Below are 19,926 nucleotides of genomic sequence, written 5' to 3'. Positions count from 1 at the left end.
TGCCTTTTCTTTTGCATGAACTCGTTTTAAAAATGGCATTATATGCAGATGACCTTTTAATGTGTACTACCAATCCTGAAAAGGCAATTCCCTGACTTTTTGATCAGGCTGAGGCCTTTGGTGAAATTTCGGGATATAAAATAAACAAGGATAAAACAGAGATCATGCAGTGGAATCAGGCAGCAGGATCGCATATAGTTAAGCCACAGATGAGATATCTCGGAGTTCTTTTGACACAAGATATCTCAGAGATATCAGGAACTAATCTTAGCAAAGTTTATAAAGAGGTCTGCGGGCTCTTACAGCGTTGGTCTGGCCTTCCCTTAAATATTTTTGGGAGAGCAAACCCAATTAAAATGGTCATCTTGCCTAAAGTGACCTTTTTGTTTAATTCAATACCACTGAGTGTTAGCCCCAGGGATATAGCGAATATTCAGGGGAAAATCGGTTCCTTCATTGGGAACTCAAAATCCCCTCGCATCTCCTGGAAAAAACTAAGGAGGAAATTGAAAATGGGAGGGCTGGCGCTGCCGGATATATTAATCTACTGTCATTCATTCCACTTTAGGGTTATTGGCAGATAAAGCAGGCTCGTCCTCAATGGGTCGGTTATTTCAGGCGCTATTGCAGGGTATTCCCCAAGGTCATGAATATTTTCTGTTTAAATTTGGGGATCCTAGATTCTATAAAAAAGTGAGGTTGAAGATATTGGACACAGCCCTGAAGAATTGGGTATTCTTCAGGAGAAAGCTAGGAATCCCGTATTATATGCCTCAGGCTCCAATATGGGATTCCCCAGGGACACCTGAATGCCTGAAAGACCAATTATCAATTCCCCTTAGAATGGCGGGCATTTCACAATGGCAGGATCTCAAAATAATTCACAGCTCCTAGATTGGGATACCATTTCTAATTTGACGGGAGGAACCTTAACCCGATTTAAGTACTACCAGCTGTCTAGCTAGTGGGCCACAATATCATGGGCCCCGGATGATCTAGTATGTAAGTTGGATCTGGTAAATAGAAAGGGGAGGTGGAAAAGAGAGGTATCCATCCTATTGGTACAAGGCTATGTTGGAGATAGAGGGAATTACGCAACAAGAACTTCATAAACTATGGGGTGGGGTAGCGGTTTTGGACTGTAATAACTTAGAAGACTTGTGGAAGGATTCATTTATGATGCTACATGCAATAGTGAAGGCCGCACCCCTTAAAAGGAATCACTTATTCACTCTATACAGAGCATACTTTTCACCAAAAAAACTTGCCAAGATCTCGAATTCAGAATACCTCTTCCCAAGTTGTAATGCCCCCGCTGCTGATGACCTACACATGTTTGTAGAATGCCCTAGCCTTATAAATTTTTGGTCACAAATAGAAGGGTTCATAGCAGAGGTATTGGACATACAATTCTCAATTACTGCTGGGACGGTTTTGTTTGGGCTGATTCCAGAGCACCAGCCTAATGATTGGAGACCAAATTTGTTTTTTATGTAATGGTCTTAGCAAGAAGGGAAATATGTAAGGCCTAGAAGAATATCAATCCACCTGAGTGTTTAAAATTTACCATTTACATCTCTGAGTCGGATATAGCCTGTGATAGCACCAGCCATGATAAAATCTGGGCGGCCCCAGTGGCGTGGCGGAATAGATGAGCTAAAACTATATTCCGATGATTACACCTGGGCTCTGTTGGTGCTTAGCCTCCAGTCAAACCGAGGGCCACGGATATACGAAGGACTGGAGTGGAGCAAGCAAGCAGATGTGACCAGTAGGGTCTCCCAAATCTCTTCTTCTCCTTGGCTGTACATTGCTGAGGGCGGAACATCGTAACATTGGAAAGAGGAGAGGGGTCTCCCCATCTGGTATACCCATCATTGGTATATGAGGAATAACAAAAAAATAAAAAAATAAAATAAAATAAAAACACTGCAGATATTGTTATGGTTATTGTTGTACCTGCACAGTAGGCCTTCGTTAACATTGTATTGTATTGTATTGTATAACAAACTTATATAACGCGTGCTGTCACCCAAAGGGTATCCTGGCGCTTTGACTCCAAAATCACAATACAAGCAAGGGAGGATCAGACATCTCTAGGAAAGAGATGAGACTTCAGACCCTTTTTAGGTTGAGGACCGTCGCACTGCGAAGCAGTGGGCGGAGTCCGAAGATTTTATGTTTTTGAGTTAGGGGGGGCTTGAACCTGCCCCTCTTCTCCATTGGCTGGCTTCCTAAATAGAGGCCAGCCATTGGAGGAGAGGGGCGTCACTCGGTTGAAGCCTCGTCTTTTTCGGATTCGGGGGCATGTTTTTGCGTTCTTTCGCCCTGTGACGTCATCCGTCACTCAGAACCCAAACCCCCCCCCCAATTCCGAAAATATCGGACGTTTGCGGCCGCCATTTCTGTTGTTGTTGTTGCCCGGAACAGCCTCGCTGCCACTCCAGGTAAGTTACCCCCTTTCCTCTTAGCCTCAGTGTCCCAGCGCCCCTGCTGATTCCCAAGGACTAGGCACACAAGTCAAAGAAAAGGGGGGGGGATGTTCCCAGAACAGACTGTCCAGAGACAGGGCTCGTTCTCTTCTGCGAGTGCTGCGGGGAGCGCTGGCTGGACGCCCGTCCCCGGGCCCCAGGCGGAGGAGCGCCTTTTCCTGCTGGTGCTCTGAGCGTGGCTGCCGGTCCCACCCTGCGCACTTCCTCAGGATGCCGAGCCTTCCTACGCCAGGGATCAACTATCACGAATTCAGGCATGGAGGTGCGGCTGCTAGAAGAGACAAACTTGGGCCCTGGCGAGCCCCGTAACAGCATGCAGCGGCCCAGGCCAACCTGTGCCGCCACACGTGACAATACCGGGGAAAATGCACCCCTGCTTGAAGTGCAGGTAATCAATCCCCCATTACATCTATCCTGTCCCGTACTCCCCTTGGCTACCTCTCGCTCACCCCAACATCTCTCACGAGGCATTGCTCTCTGCAAGTCCCAACGTGTATCTTGCCTCACATTGGCTCCCTAGCTTTCTGCTCAATCTCCAACCCCAGGGATATCATCGACATGAACCCCTCATGTGACCCACATCCCTCGCCATTCGTTTGTCTCCTATGATCCTGGTAGGAGTATGGTCACCACGGACTATTCTTTACAATGTGGACTGATTAATGTCCGATCTTTACGTAAACACAAGTTAGATTTATACGACCTACTCACTGAAAAACATTGGGATTTGGTATTTCTAACGGAAACATGGCTAGATGACGAATCCACGCCTGATGCCCTAGAGGCACTCCCAGAGTGATATACAATACATAGACAGGACAGACCCATAGGTAGAGGAGGGGGCATTGCAATTGTTGCCCAGGAAAGTCTACGATGCCAACTAGACCACTCGCCTATCCTGGACAGTGAGGCAGGGAGTTTCACGATTAAAGTGAATAACAACTGCACACTGAAAGGCATGTTAATCTATAGACCCCCTGGCCCCTCAGCCAGGTTTGAGGAGAGTCTGGTTGTAAGCATTATAGAGACCACCTTATGCAAAGATAAATTTATGGTACTCGGAGACCTTAATTTACATCTTAACAACCCTTCCGATAACACTAGCAGGAACTTTTGTCAAGTATTGGGAGATTTACAACTGAATCAAATTGTAAGTGGTCCCACCCATCAGTTAGGAAACCTGCTAGATCCCATATTCGTCAACTGGGGGAGTAGAAGCGACGAGTCCCATCCCCATTCCCTGGTCGGATCATTATTTGGTACCTTTCACCATCCAAATTCCTGATGGTAGATCTCTGCAACCCACAGTAATGTATCATCTCAGGCGAAAATGGGCTACCTTCTCCCAGTCTAAGTTTTGTGAGGAACTGACTAGAGGAGGTGACCCTGGGGGGGATGATGCAGACACGGCTAACTTCTATCTCTGTAAGCGCATCAACGATGCACTAGATCTTACAGCTCCTTTATCTAAAACCAAATCAGGTGGCCGTGTTCAAAAAACTGCACCATGGTTCAGTAATGAACTGCTAGACGCAAAAAGTGTATTGAAGAGAGCCGAAAGGCAATGGCGTAGGGCTCTCTCTAAAGATACCAGAGCTGCCTACTTGTCAGAGAGGCGACTCTACCATGGCTTGATCAGAAAGTCGAAAGCTATATATTACTCGACCAGGATCAACGAAGCTGGTAATTCAACGAAGGAGCTGTTTCTGCTTTACAAAACTCTTTCTAGTGGAAAATCAGCCGCTGTCCCTGATGACTGCTCGCCCGAGTCCTGCGACAGAATCGCAGATTTTTTCACCGAAAAAATATCTAAAATTTACTCGGCTTTCCCAGCTCATGGGGAGACTCACTAAGACTGACCAATTTTGTCACCCCGCTGTAGGAAGGTACCTCCTGACTATGGTTGCACCCAACTTTTTTGCCCTGTATTTTAGCTGGTTTTGGACCTAGTCGACCTGGGACCCTGCCAATCAGGACCCCAGGCCTACTGCTCTCTCTTTAAAATGGATTCCATGTACCCTAGGTGCATTTCCAATTGGTACTGGGCCACCCTATCAGACCCTGTAACTCAAGGCATGGGTGTACCCAGGGCTGCCAGGGGCTGCAGCATGTATTATGCCACCCCTGGCTGGCCTCCTAAATTTGACACAACTGGCTGCATGACAGCTGGGGCAAAGTCGTGTAATCACCCTTTGCTGTAGGTGTAGTATACCTATACCTAACCCTAAAATGGACACACAGATTCCTATCAGTCACTCCTATGGCAGGCCTTGACAATCCTGAAGGCAGAGTGCTTGGAATCGTGTGAGATGGTGCTCTGGCATGAGCTGAGCCTGTCTGCAGCTGGCGGAACCAAGTCCTAATAGCTGTTCCATGATATTGCATACCATATACTCTTAAGTGCATTATAATCCTCGCAGTTAAATGCTAACTTTGGTATTGCTTTATCAAAACATGTCGAGTAAGGTGCCATACGAATTAGAATACTAACCCCTCGCCAATTCTGGCGACGGGGTCAGCATTCCACCCTTCTAGAGGGACACGACATGTATGTAACTGTGAACCCCGGTTAAAGTTAACTGAAGCCTCAGCTCCACAAAATGGATGCTGCCACCACAGACACGAGTCTGACCTCCTGCTGCTGGGAGTCCTTCCAGCGAGGGAGGCCTGGACAAAGGGTTTCCTGTCCGGGGCGGTGCTAGCACCGTCCCAGACATGGTTTTGTGTATCCTGGGTAGGCAGGGCTTTTCAGGAAGGTGACTGCTGAGTGGCACCCCGGTGCTCACTACGCATAGGCCGGTCAGAACCAGTTCCAGGGGCACACCAGCCCCTGGCCTGGGGAAAGTCCGGCATGGCAGAGGGGTGTAACCACCCCCCTCCTAGTCCCACCCATAGGCAGGACCTAGTCACCGGGTCAGCCCCCTTTTTTAGTATAAAGATGGGAGCGGGCCCCCTGTTCAAATTAGATCATCTTTGGAATCAAGACACGACTTTCTGCGAAAGGACATCAAGATTTCTTCCTCAAGATTCTCCCTTGTGGCTAAGGAGTAGTCACCCTGCATCCGCAGGCACCATCCTAAGAACACTGCGGTCTGCTGCAAATCCTTCATCACGAATCCGACGACCCAGCTCGACGAGACCCGGCTTCCCTGGCACCTCTGACCTCTACTCACCTCTACAGCAAAGCTGAGAACCGTGAGTGCGACGAGACCTCGAGGGACCGACAATCGCCAAGACTGCACGACTTCTTTGTAACAAGGCCACCGAGTCTTCCACTGGTGAGTGCTTTGGGGTCCGAGAAGCCCCAACCCTGAGCAGCTCCAGCACCGAAGATCAGCCCTCCAGCATCTCCACGATCTGCGTGGGGCCCTTCTGCTTTTGCGTGCTCACCGCGCTGTGTGGCTACTAGCCGGCTGGCTTGTGGCCTTCTTCACGATGCCCGACGACATCACTGCTGCTGGTCTGGTTGCTCCAGACTGGCCCTTGCTTCCTTCTTCAAGAGAGGCACCCCGGACCCTCCTGGTCCACTCCAGACGCCATTTTAGGTCCACCGCGTGGGCTTGAATTTGCCAAGGCTTTGTTGCCCAATCCTGGGTCCAGCGACGCCGACAGCTTCTATCTTCGTGGGACAGCTCGCTCCTCCGTCCTGGTCGCCGACAACGCCTCCTGGTCCGTGAGATCTCCGAGCACAGCGTCACCCACTCGCCTAGTCGAGGTGGCTACCATCCGGTGCCCTCCTGGTGCCCACTGACTACTGGCTAGTAGTCTCGAACTTGGTCCCCTCTGCTTTCAGGTGTCATCTTCCATCGATCCAGGCTTGGATACACCGAACTTTCTTCACTGGTCGCCTGCCAGCAACTTCTTTCTTCCAGGCTCCTGGTCCGTCTACGAGGATTCCCGACGTCTTTTGAGTCCTATGCAGCTGCAGCCCCTGGGCTAGGTAACTTCGGCATTTCGGTGCCCCCGCATAGCCTCACTACCCAAGGGTCAGAATCCACTTTCGTTTTCCTCCTACCAGGTCGGGTTCGCCCGAGAACACTAACTTTGCAATTCCTAGCTACCATAGACTTTGTCCCGCATCTCGCGTGAGAGTGCACACACTGCACCCGAGTCCCCTGGGTCTCCTAGAAGTAATCTAACGATTCTATAGTCAAGTCCTAGCGATTCCAAAGCCTATTAGTACTGTACTTACCTGCTAGTAATTTCGCATTCCACTTTCAGAGTATATGGTTTTCCGTGCCCCTCGGGCATTTGTATATACTGTGCTAACTTAAGTATTTTCGTAAGAGTTTTGTTTTGTGCTTAGTACCCTGTCCTCATAAAGAGTACAGGGCTGTTGTGATTCTTAATAAATATCTGGTTTAATTTCATAACACTTGTGTGGTGTCCTTTCACTGGGTATTCAAGGGGTATATGTGTGGTAAACAGCTGGCTTAACACGCCCTCTCGAGTCTTTAGCCTTAGACTGCTCGTATCCATGCTACTAGGATAGCGGTCTATAAGGTTGACTTACAACCAATCATCAATAAGGGTTGCTGGACTGATACATATTGTTCACTAGAATAGTGAGCACTGCATATCAGGCCACCTTCTCACATTGGTGAGCAGCGGTTGGGATTTGAGCTTGCTGTTGTTTTACCACACGTATCCTAAGAATATCTTGTTGAAAGATCACATAAGTACTGTTAGTACATATAACTAAGCTTAGAATACTCTGAGTTCTACTGAACCAGCTGTTGCAGCTCCTCAAGGCTTAGCACACCTTGGCTGCAACTCTTAGCAAGGGATCAGTAGGCAAACACATAGTGTAGGTAGGTGCATCACTTACACCACACTAGAATCAGCATGTCAGACAAAGGAGGAAACTCTGAGTATCCCCTTGTGTCAGTGGACCTTCCACAGGTCCTTACTTCAAAATATGCTGCTCTTAGCTTCCATGAGATGAGACAAGTGTGTACCCTCAGGAAGCTAAAACAGGGGTCTAACCCCACCACCTCCTTTCTGATTGGTCTCTTAGAGGCTTATGATGCCAGTAGGGCTGGTAACCCAGACCCTTCTAATCCAGAGGGGAGTTTGCCCTCCTTACAGGGACCCTTTGATAGCCAGGGCCATCCCCTCCAGGAAGCAGATGATGCTGAGGATGAGGATGAGGACCAGTTGTCAGGGGATGAGGCAGATAAGGGACAGGTAGAAGTCAATAGACTAACCAGGTCCAACTTAAGCAGACATGAGCTTGGTGCTAGGGGACTCCTGGGCCCACTCTCAGGTCAGCTTAACATTGGGAATGGACGAGTTAGGTCTCTATCAAGAGGCTCTAACAGATCCCTTCGAACCAATGGCTCTCTCAACTCTTCTCACAGAGGGATGTCTTCCCCTAAGAGGAGAGTGTATGAAGCTGAAGAAAGGGCAATCAAACTGAGGATTGAAAGGGAAGAACTTGCCCTGGCCAAAGAGAGGCTTGCCCTTGCTAGAGAGCAAGAATTATGTGGGCTACAGCCCACTGGTGGCAGCAATAAACCTAGCAATAGGGAAAGGAGTTTTGATACAAAGCACCTGAATAAGATAGTGCCCTCCTTTAAAGAAGGGGATGACATCCACAAATGGATTACTGCTTTGGAGAGAGCCTGCACTGTGCAGGGTGTTCCCCAATGTCAGTGGGCAGCTATCTTGTGGCTCTCCTTTGATGGTAAAGGTAGAGATAAGCTCCTCACTACTAGAGTTGAGGATGCTAACAATTACCAAATCTTGAAGAATACACTGGTTGATGGGTTTGGTTTAACCACTGAACAATACAGGATGCTGTTCAGAGACACCCAGAAAACTCAGTCTCAAGATTGGACTGACTTTGTTGATTGTGCCACTAAGGCTTTTGAAGGCTGGCTACTGGGTAGTAAGGTTACTGATTTTAAAGGATTGTATAATCTAATTATGAGGGAGCAAATCTTAAATAATTGTCAGAACCAGTTATTACATCAGCACCTGGTAGACTCTGATCTGACCTCTCCACAGGAATTGGGTAAGAGGGCAGACAAATGGGTCAGAACCAGGGTTAGGCCTAAAAACCAGGGTGGTGACCAGAAAAAGGAATCAACCAAGCCTCAAGAGAAGGGTGGGGATAAATCCACAGAGAAGACTTCCCAAGGGCCCCAAAACTCCAACAAGGGTGGTGGGTCCCAGAACACTCCTTCAGAACAGAAGAAACTTTATTGCCATACCTGTAAACAGGTGGGTCATTACAAAAGTGATGCCAGTTGCCCTAAAAATGGTAATAAGGGAAATATACCCCCAGGTAATACTCCTAAACCTCCTGTTACCACTAGTGGTAATCCCCCAGGTGGTGGGAGTGCCCCCAAGAATGTGGTGGGCATTACTTTGGGCCAACAGGAGGACTTTGGCCTAGCCAGGTTCCCTGACCACACTCTTGTCTGTGAGACTGGCATGGGGTTTGCCAACTTCACTACTGGACCCCACCTTTTGGGGAAGTATAGACAAGAGGTTTTAGTGAATGGTCAGAAAGTTGAGGCATTCAGGGACACAGGGGCCAGCATCACCATGGTGATTGACCATCTGGTCCCCTCTGCTCAACTGACCCCTGGTTTTACTTATCAGGTGACAGACATTCATGGAGTGAAGAGAAGGCATCCCATGGCAGTAATCAAGCTCAGCTGGGGTAATGTCACAGGGCCCATGAGAGTGGCAGTGACAGATAACCTACCTGTAGATTGCTTACTGGGGAATGACCTGGAACTCTCAGCATGGGCTGAGGTGGAACAAGAGACTCACTCCAGAATGATAGGCCTATCCAGACAGGTTAGTGGGGCAGTAATAGCTACAGCCCCAGTCCAAGCACCATTCCTCCCTGAAAAGGTTGGAAGGGCAGTGGTAGCCACTGCCCAGGCTCAGACAGACTTTCCAGAACAGGATAGGAGGGCTGTGACAGTCACAGCCCAAACACAAACTGAGTGCCCTCCTGAAAAGGTTGGCAAGGTTGAAATGGTCTCAGCCTCTACTCAAACAGATAGTGAGGTTGTGAAGCCTGAAACAATGGATCACTCCACTCAGACAGAGAGCATTGCGGAGGAAGAAGAGTCTTCCCCCTCCCAGACACTAGGTGAGAGCCAGCCTCCTCAGGGAGCTGACTCTACCCCTGTTGAAGGAACTGCCCCAGAGGTAGTCAGGCCTAGCCTGGCAGAGCCCCTGATGGCAGTGAACCCTTCCCAGGTGGGACCCAGTCTGGAGCAGGTAACCTGCACCTTTCTACCCTGCCTCAGTCAGCCCAGGGCTGAAGAGGTCAGGGAGGCCAGTGGTGGACCCCAAAGGACCCCCTGTCCAAAAGAACCCCTTAATCAGCAGATTAGGATCACTGAAGCTGGTAAACCTAGCCAAGTGAAAATAAAACAGACTCCTGAGGGATCCCCCTTAAAAGTAGTTAGGGACCTCCCACAGCTGGACACTGTTGGGCACAGCCAAACATGGGGCCTAAAAATCCCAGACCTGACCTGTCCCTCCAGTAAGCCAAACAGAGGGACTCAGCCTCCAGCTTTAGGTAGCCAGAGGCTGACCCTGAGAGCTCAGTGCATCTCAGCTAAAGAAAGAAGGGCACACATGATGAATGGTGATTGGAGGAAGTTGAGCCCAAAGGTAGAGGAGCCTCACTTCAGTACTCCATCCCAGCATCAGCCTTCTTCTTTCCCAAGACACACCAAAGGCAGAGATTCCCTATGGTGGAGACCCTCAGATACCCTTAGGGTGAGGGGTTGCCTAGTGGACCATGACACAGGGGGAAACCAAGCCAGAGCTGGTCCTTCCTTATATGGCCACTTAGGTAATAGAGGCTTACCTGGACAAGGATAGCCTTATCTCCTTTCGTTTGGGGGGGGGGGGGTTGTGTAGGAAGGTACCTCCTGACTATGGTTGCCCCCAACTTTTTTGCCCTGTGTTTTAGCTGGTTTTGGACATAGTCGACCTGGGACCCTGCCAATCAGGACCCCAGGCGTACTGCTCTCTCTTTAAAATGGATTCCATGTACCCTAGGTGCATTTCCAATTGGTACTGGGCCACCCTATCAGACCCTGTAACTCAAGGCATGGGTGTACCCAGGGCTGCCAGGGGCTGCAGCATGTATTATGCCACCCCTGGCTGGCCTCCTAAATTTGACACAACTGGCTGCATGACAGCTGGGGCAAAGTCGTGTAATCACCCTTTGCTGTAGGTGTAGTATACCTATACCTAACCCTAAAATGGACACACAGATTCCTATCAGTCACTCCTATGGCAGGCCTTGACAATCCTGAAGGCAGAGTGCTTGGAATCGTGTGAGATGGTGCTCTGGCATGAGCTGAGCCTGTCTGCAGCTGGCGGAACCAAGTCCTAATAGCTGTTCCATGATATCGCATACCATATACTCTTAAGTGCATTATAATCCTCGCGGTTAAATGCTAACTTTGGTATTGCTTTATCAAAACATGTCGAGTAAGGTGCCATACGAATTGGAATACTAACCCCTCGCCAATTCTGGCAACGGGGTTAGCATTCCACCCTTCTAGAGGGACACGACATGTATGTAACTGTGAACCCCGGTTAAAGTTAACTGAAGCCTCAGCTCCACAAAATGGATGCTGCCACCACAGACACGAGTCTGACCTCCTGCTGCTGGGAGTCCTTCCAGCGAGGGAGGCCTGGACAAAGGGTTTCCTGTCCGGGGCGGTGCTAGCACCGTCCCAGACATGGTTTTGTGTATCCTGGGTAGGCAGGGCTTTTCAGGAAGGTGACTGCTGAGTGGCACCCCGGTGCTCACTACGCATAGGCCGGTCAGAACCAGTTCCAGGGGCACACCAGCCCCTGGCCTGGGGAAAGTCCGGCATGGCAGAGGGGTGTAACCACCCCCCTCCTAGTCCCACCCATAGGCAGGACCTAGTCACCGGGTCAGCCCCCTTTTTTAGTATAAAGATGGGAGCGGGCCCCCTGTTCAAATTAGATCATCTTTGGAATCAAGACACGACTTTCTGCGAAAGGACATCAAGATTTCTTCCTCAAGATTCTCCCTTGTGGCTAAGGAGTAGTCACCCTGCATCCGCAGGCACTATCCTAAGAACACTGCGGTCTGCTGCAAATCCTTCATCACGAATCCGACGACCCAGCTCGACGAGACCCGGCTTCCCTGGCACCTCTGACCTCTACTCACCTCTACAGCAAAGCTGAGAACCGTGAGTGCGACGAGACCTCGAGGGACCGACGATCGCCAAGACTGCACGACTTCTTTGTAACAAGCCCACCGAGTCTTCCACTGGTGAGTGCTTTGGGGTCCGAGAAGCCCCAACCCTGAGCAGCTCCAGCACCGAAGATCAGCCCTCCAGCATCTCCACGATCTGCGTGGGGCCCTTCTGCTTTTGCGTGCTCACCGCGCTGTGTGGCTACTAGCCGGCTGGCTTGTGGCCTTCTTCACGACGCCCGACGACATCACTGCTTCTGGTCTGGTTGCTCCAGACTGGCCCTTGCTTCCTTCTTCAAGAGAGGCACCCCGGACCCTCCTGGTCCACTCCAGACGCCATTTTAGGTCCACCGCGTGGGCTTGAATTTGCCAAGGCTTTGTTGCCCAATCCTGGGTCCAGCGACGCCGGCAGCTTCTATCTTCGTGGGACAGCTCGCTCCTCCATCCTGGTCGCCGACAACGCCTCCTGGTCCGTGAGATCTCCGAGCACAGCGTCACCCACTCGCCTAGTCGAGGTGGCTACCATCCGGTGCCCTCCTGGTGCCCACTGACTACTGGCTAGTAGTCTCGAACTTGGTCCCCTCTGCTTTCAGGTGTCATCTTCCATCGATCCAGGCTTGGATACACCGAACTTTCTTCACTGGTCGCCTGCCAGCAACTTCTTCCTTCCAGGCTCCTGGTCCGTCTACGAGGATTCCCGACGTCTTTTGAGTCCTATGCAGCTACAGCCCCTGGGCTAGGTAACTTCGGCATTTCGGTGCCCCCGCATAGCCTCACTACCCAAGGGTCAGAATCCACTTTCGTTTTCCTCCTACCAGGTCGGGTTCGCCCGAGAACACTAACTTTGCAATTCCTAGCTACCATAGACTTTGTCCCGCATCTCGCGTGAGAGTGCACACACTGCACCCGAGTCCCCTGGGTCTCCTAGAAGTAATCTAACGATTCTATAGTCAAGTCCTAGCGATTCCAAAGCCTATTAGTACTGTACTTACCTGCTAGTAATTTCGCATTCCACTTTCAGAGTATATGGTTTTCCGTGCCCCTCGGGCATTTGTATATACTGTGCTAACTTAAGTATTTTCGTAAGAGTTTTGTTTTGTGCTTAGTACCCTGTCCTCATAAAGAGTACAGGGCTGTTGTGATTCTTAATAAATATCTGGTTTAATTTCATAACACTTGTGTGGTGTCCTTTCACTGGGTATTCAAGGGGTATATGTGTGGTAAACAGCTGGCTTAACACGCCCTCTCGAGTCTTTAGCCTTAGACTGCTCGTATCCATGCTACTAGGATAGCTGGTCTATAAGGTTGACTTACAACCAATCATCAATAAGGGTTGCTGGACTGATACATAGTGTTCACTAGAATAGTGAGCACTGCATATCAGGCCACCTTCTCACACCCGCCCCCAGAGGCTCTCTTAAAAATCTGCAGATCTGTAAAGTCGGGTTCTCCACGTGACCCTACCACACCTAAACGTCCAGTGGATAGCCCAGGGGTTTTGGAGCCCTATATTAGGCATCTACTGGATGTGTCCTTCAATACAAAGACAGTGCCCAAAGAATGGAAAAAGGCGGTGGTCCTTCCTCTTAGGAAGAAACCCACTATCAGTTTTGATAAATTAGACAACCTAAGGCCTATCTCTCTCTTACCTTATCTGGCCAAGGTCGCCGAAAAAACGGTTAATCTTCAACTTATGGATTTCGTGGACAAAGCTGCCTTATTGCACGACACCCAATTTGGCTTCCGCCCCCGCCATTCAACGGAATCGGCACTACTGATGGCTGTGGAGTCCCTACGGCAGGGGGTGGATGAGGGTCATACTATGGCCCTTATCCTATTGGACCTGAGTGCGGCATTCAACACTGTAGCTCATTCCACCTTGCTACAGTGTCTGAATAATGGAGGTATATCTGGAGCCGCACTCCAATGGATCCAATCCTTCCTGACTGGGAGAAGTTTCCAGGTACGCCAAGGTGACCATTACTCAAGAGACATAGGACTGGGTCAGGGCGTTCCACAGGGATCGTCCCTGAGCCCAACCCTTTTCAATCTTTATGTCTCCCCAGTGGCTCAGATTGCTATGGGGCATGGACTGCGAATTGTATCCTATGCCGACGACACACAGCTGGTTGTCTCCCTCTCGCGTGCACCCGGCCTTGCCATGGACAGTTTCAGGGCTTGCATGCAAGATCTTGCTACCTGGATGTCCACATATTGCCTGAAATTAAATGGCAACAAGACCGAGGTGCTCGTGGTGGGAGGGAACCCATCTGTCTGGTCGTCGGCATGGTGGCCACCATGTCTAGGTGAGGCCCCTACACCTCGGCAAGAAGTCAGAAACCTTGGGGTCTGGCTTGATTCTGACCTGTCGTTCGGACCCCAGATAGACAGGGTGACGGGCATGTGCTGCAGCATTTTAAAAAATCTACGGAAGGTCCTAGCTCTCCTCCCTACGGCCGCCCACAGAACGCTGGTGCACGCCCTTGTCACATCACGCCTGGACTTTGGCAACCTACTCTATCTGGGAGCTACCTGTAAGGCAATTAATCGACTTCAGGTGCTACAGAAGGCTGCAGCTCGCCTCATACTAAAACTCCCTAAAAGATCGGACTCTAAGGCTGCCCTTCAGTCCCTCCACTGGTTACCAGTAAGGAGCAGAGCTGAATTTAAATCCCTCTGCACCTGCCATCGTATCCTTGCTAAGAAGGCGCCAGCACCACTCCATAACCTGGTCACCAGGTATGTACCATCTCGCGCTCTGCGCTCCTCGCAAGGAGGCCTACTTAAGCTCCCGAGGGTGAAAAGGGCTCGCATGGGAGGAAGATCCTTCCGCTACCTGGTGGCTAAGAGCTGGAATGCTCTGCCTCTTAATCTCTGTCTGGATCCTTCTGAATCCAGTTTCAGGAGGAAATTGAAAACACACCTATTTTCAAAATAGCTGGGCTCCATCCCCCACTGCTTCTCCTGAGTGCTTCAGTTAGCGCGGGGACACGCTTTCAGCGTAACCATGCGCTCTACAAAACTCACTTAATAATAATAATAATAATAATGATTTCCATCTCCTTTCCCATCTGTTCACCACTCCCTCCCCGTTCACCTTTCTCTCTTCCCTTCCATCAAACCCCGCCTCTGTCGACAACACTAACCTGCCTTTATGGCCCAACTCCTGCCCACGTATCCGACTCCTGGTCCATCGCCGCCTGGCACACCTGCTTTAGCCCCCGTGAACAACCACCCCTTTGCCCTTCGGTCCCGTTCCCAGGCGCACAACCTTTCAGGTGCTATAACCAGCCCGATTTTGGGAAGTGCACCCTTAACTCTTTTTTCAAAATTCTACTTCTTTCCCTTCATTTGCTCCACCTCGTTTTTCTGCACTTTAGCTTTCTCTTGCCCCACCTGCCCATCTTCACACCTCCTTCTCACTGATACCTGTATCTATGATTGCCTGCTAGTTGGGCCGCCCATCTCCCAGCAGTCTCTCACTTGGAAGGACCAGGGTAGATTTCTGCAAAATCAGGGCCCGTGCAGAAGGGGATGGAGGACTGCCAACGAGCCGACTTCCCCTCACGGCTGAGAGAGTCAGCTGAGCGACCCTGCAGTGGTCCAGGGTGGGGCGCCGCCGTCCACCTCTGCAGTCCAAGGCACTGGCAGGAAGTTGCCCTTCTCTCTGTCCCCTTCATGCAGGGATGCGCTCCGGGTGGTAATCCTGTTTGTGTTTGTGTGTGTTTGCCTGTTTTTTTGCTGCTGGGGTCTGAGCTGTGTTATCTGCTGCCCGCCCCTCCTCCTCCTCCTCCTCTTCAGATCTGGGTCCACCTGCATGAATGAAAACACTGCAGAGAAACACATTGCTGTGACCCGCTCTTACCGTACTCTCCATACTCCAGGTCTCTCATTAAAACATAAGGCAAAGTAAGTAATTATTAAGCAAGTATTTTGTTTTTTTTATTTCAAAAGTTTTTATTAAAATATAAATTTGCATATCAGAAGATACAAACAGTACAGAGCAATGCAGGGGGGGGGATACATTCGGGGGTTGGGCTTGTTTCGCCACCAGGTTGTGCACTGTATACATAGTTAGGGTATAGGCTTGGCTTGTCCTTGAGTATACAACATTACCCTCCCTGGAGAGAGAAAGAAAGCAGAGAGGGAGATAGTGGGGGGGGGGGCGGGTTTTAGGTCTGGTGTGTTTCCAAGTGTGCGTCGAGGGCTTCCCACATGCCGTCTTTGGCGTTGTGCTCCTTCAAAAAATTGCCAGTGATGTTATCTGCGCCTCTGAGGAAGGTGACCCAGTTTATCCAGTTTTTTAAAGTGGCTTTGGCCGTGTTCTTCCAGTTTGTTAGTATGATTTTAACCGCCGCTGTCAGTAGGATGTCCACTAGGTCCCTTTCCTCCTTGTTTTCTAGGCAGTCCATCATGAACCCTGTGGCGAGACCAACGAAACTAATTGGTATGTCTTTGCCTGTGACGGCGTTGATTAAATTGTTCACTTTCTTCCAGAAGTTCCTGACTTTGTGACACTCAAAAATGAGGTGTTCCAGGCTGTCATTCTCTTTGTCGCAGTTCCAACATGTTCCAGTGTACCTTATGCCTGCTTTGTGTAGTCTCGTCGGGGTCCAGTAGGCTCTATGAAGGAGCCAGAATTTCGTTTGCGCCAATTGCGGCGTGACTTTGTTAGTTGTGGCTCACTTCCACAGTTTGCTTTTTTCCTCGTGAGTTGTCATGTTGTCAATGCTTCCCATGTGCTCATCACTTTCTTGTTCAGCGTGGATGTTTGGGGGCACAGTAGTCTGCAGATTTTTGCTGTGTGGTGGCCTGTGGCGTTGAGGTTGTCCATGTATTTGATGATGGTTGGTGGTGTTTTGCTTAGATTCGCCTTCGTTGTGGCCATTTTTTTTATTTTTAGGAATGTGTATAATTCTATGTCTGGGAGGCTGTGGATCTGTTTCAGATTCTGGAAGGTGATAGGGGAGTTTTTTGTTTCCAGTTGGTTTGGCGTGGTGACTCCACTCTTCATCCATGTTTTGTTGTCTAAAGTCTTGCCCTGGTATAGTATCCTTGAGTTATACCAGATTGATTTCCAGTTGGTTCCCCCGATCCTCTGTTCCATAATTTTGTCCACCTTCGTTAGGGCTTCTTTGGTTTGTTTGATGATGGGGTTTAGTCTGTGAGGGTGCTTGTTCGCTGTGAGCAATGCTATTGGGTTTAGTCCCCCCAGGATGTTCCTTTCTACTTTCAGCCACTCCGGTTCGTAGTCTTGTGTGTTTGTGATCCAGAATATTCCTTGCTTGGCTAGGCAGGCTGTTTGGAAGTGTTTGAAGTTCATTATGTTCAGCCCGCCCAGGTTTTTTGTTAGTCTCAGCTTCTGCAGACTGATTCTTGGTCTCTTGTCTCTCCATATAAATCTGTTTATTAGTTTGTCAAGCTTCTTATGAAAGTTCTCTGTCATTGCTAGAGGCAGCATGCGGAGTGTGTAGTTGACGCATGGTGTCACCATCATCTTAATTGTTTCAACCCTTCCCCACCAGCTGATGTATTTGGGTGACCAGAGGTCTAGTCTCTCCTTTATCTTTTTCCGGGTGGCTTCTTCATTGTGTTCTAGGGTTGCTTTTAGGTCTCTCCCGAACTGTAGGCCTAGATACTTGAGGGGTTTTGTTTGCCAGGCAATGCCTGATTGGCCCAATACTGCTCTTGTAGTGTGTATGTTCCTCGGCTTGCACTCAGATTTGTCCTTATTGAGCTTGTACCCTGAGGCGGCTGCGTATTCTCCTATGGTCTCCATTAGGGCTGTGATTGATGTGGTCGGTGTTGTGGTTGTAATGAGAACGTCATCTGCGTATGCTGCCAGTTTCACCGTTTTGTTTTTGATTTTGACGCCGGTTATGTCGTTGTTGGCTCTTATCATGGCTAGTAAGGGTTCAAGTGCTAGCAGGAATAGTCCTGGTGATAGGGGCAGCCTTGCCTTGAGCCCCTTTCTAGCGTTAGGGGTTCTGATGTGCCTCCATTCACCACAACTCTGGCCCTTGGTTTGTTGCACAGGGCCATTACCATTGTTCTGTATTTAGTACCCAGACCGAATTTCCCCATACATGAGTCTAGGAAAGGCCAGGAAACTCTGTCAAAGGCTTTCTCGGCGTACAGTGCTATCATCACGGCCTGTTCTTCACTGTGTGTTGTTTGATTGATGAGGTGACAGAGCAGTCGTGTGTTGTCTTGGGATAGTCTGTTCTTGATGTAGCCTACTTGCGAGTTGTGGATGAGTAGTGGCAGGACTCTGTTTAGTCTGTTTGCCAGTATTTTTGCGTAGATTTTGCAGTCCACATTGATGAGTGATATGGGTCTGTAGTTTTGTTGGAATTGTGGGTCTTTCCCTTCTTTGGGGATCACGATGATGTTGGCTTCTGCCATTGAGTCCGTCATTCTACCTCTGCGGATACAGTGCGTGTATGTCTCTGCCATGGTTGGTCTCAGTTGTTCGAGGAATTTTTTGTAGAAGGTTGCGGTGTACCCATCTGGCCCCGGTGCCTTGTTCGGTTTCAGTTGGTTGACTGCTGCATCGATTTCCGCATCTGTTATGTCCTCCTCGAGTACCTCGCTTTGTTCAGATGTCAGTGCTGGCAGTTTGACTCTATTGAGCAAGTTCTCCCCTCCGTCCACGTCCAGGTTTGTGTCTGCACTGTATAATTCCTGGTAGAAATGTCTGAAGACTTCTAGGATCCCTTTGTTCGTCATTTGTGATTTATTTGTTTTGTCAGTTATAGCTGCGATTGAGTGCTGCCTCTGCTTCGCTTTCAGGTACGATGCCAGTTGTTTCCCTGCCTTGTTGGCTGAGCATAGATTTATGGCTTTGAATTTATTTAAACAACAAAGAGGACACTGTACCTAGACGTGAGATGCAAAAAGTCATCTGAAACGTCAGGGTGCAAAAAGTCACTCATTCAGTCTAAAGTAAAGGAAAAAGAGGTACAAGAGAGGAAGAAAGGACTAGGTGTGAAAAGAGACAATATTGTCCATAGTAGCCCTCACACACCCATAGGATGTCATGCTTCATCATCGGGCCATTTTGCTCCACGTAGGGCCGGCGCTGCAATTCCCTACGTGCCCCATACAGGGACACTTTGGCGGAGATCTTTTAGGACAGCCGGATGATGCATGCGGGTGTGCGGGGTATAGTTGATAGAGGGAAAGTGCGTGCCAAGTGAAAGTAGGAATAGTAAAAAGGTACATATGCAACAGTTTGTCATATAGGTGTACCTATAGCTGTGATGGCTTGTTTTTGTAGGCATGTTAACCCCAAAGTATCATAGGTCGACATGTTTCACGTCTTAATCGCCAGGGTGGTCGTTGGCATTTCATCAGGACCAAAAAGCTTAAAGCAACATGTGCACGTGAAATGTGTTAAAACCCTCTTGATTTGGCATGACGGGCAAAAAGATTATATACCTTGAAGTAGGCTATATCTTCAATAAGTGTCCCGCTTCTGTACAACACCTAGAAAAGAAGACAGACCCAATATATATGTATATATGTATATGTGCACCAGTAACTACTTGATGCCATACAGTGTGCCACCTTAGCGTGCACATTATCAACACAAAAAAGATAAAACAGGAATTGAGCACGCGAGATACCTCAAACACAGTTTGTATAGAATAAAGTAAGAGTGCCCTATACTAAGGACAAAGTCTTAACGACTCGTTAGTAGAATGGCCTGTTGGGGTCCTTGATGTCAAATGCAAGTAAAATAGTCCCCTAGAACACATAGTAGTAACAATATTCAGGGACCAGAAAAAATGCTCGTTATTTGTGGGACCAAATTGAGTGCTCGCCATACTGAAATGATGGTATGCTCACCTCGTTCTTGAGGAGTGACCCTGCTGGCAAGGACAATGCGCGCCCACACCGTACCGAAGTTACGATCACTGAGAGTCTCGGCTTTTCGCTCCTGTGATACTAACACTCTGCGTATGTGCAGAGGATTAGTTACACGCTTTGTGCGCCTGCGCACCTAACTCGTGTCTCTCACGCAGACGCCGATTTTGCAGTCACCGGAAGCTTTCTGGCAATATGCCGCGTTCTGGGTGCATTCCTGCTCTATTTAACAAACACCGAGTTTCGGGCAAATTCTGCACTGGCCTCGGAACGTGCAGGTGCTCCCTTGGAAGCACCTTCAAAAACGTAAGTGTTTATTAGGCCCCCTGGAGGATTTCTGTGTCCTGTAACTCT

The 19,926-nt window shown here is 49.2% G+C and overlaps 1 protein-coding gene across 2 annotated transcripts in view; it reads right to left on the bottom strand.

Moving 5' to 3' along the window:
- Nucleotides 1-19,926, bottom strand: part of NDP (norrin cystine knot growth factor NDP) — a 394,105-nt gene that overhangs the window by 211,239 nt on the left and 162,940 nt on the right. The gene's annotated exons all lie outside the window — the stretch shown is intronic.

Source organism: Lissotriton vulgaris, chromosome 8, assembly GCF_964263255.1.
Source record: "Lissotriton vulgaris chromosome 8, aLisVul1.2, whole genome shotgun sequence".
Taxonomy (NCBI): Eukaryota; Metazoa; Chordata; class Amphibia; order Caudata; family Salamandridae; genus Lissotriton; species Lissotriton vulgaris.
Note: the sequence above shows the minus strand (reverse complement) of the source record. Positions and strands in the feature narration are given on the sequence as shown.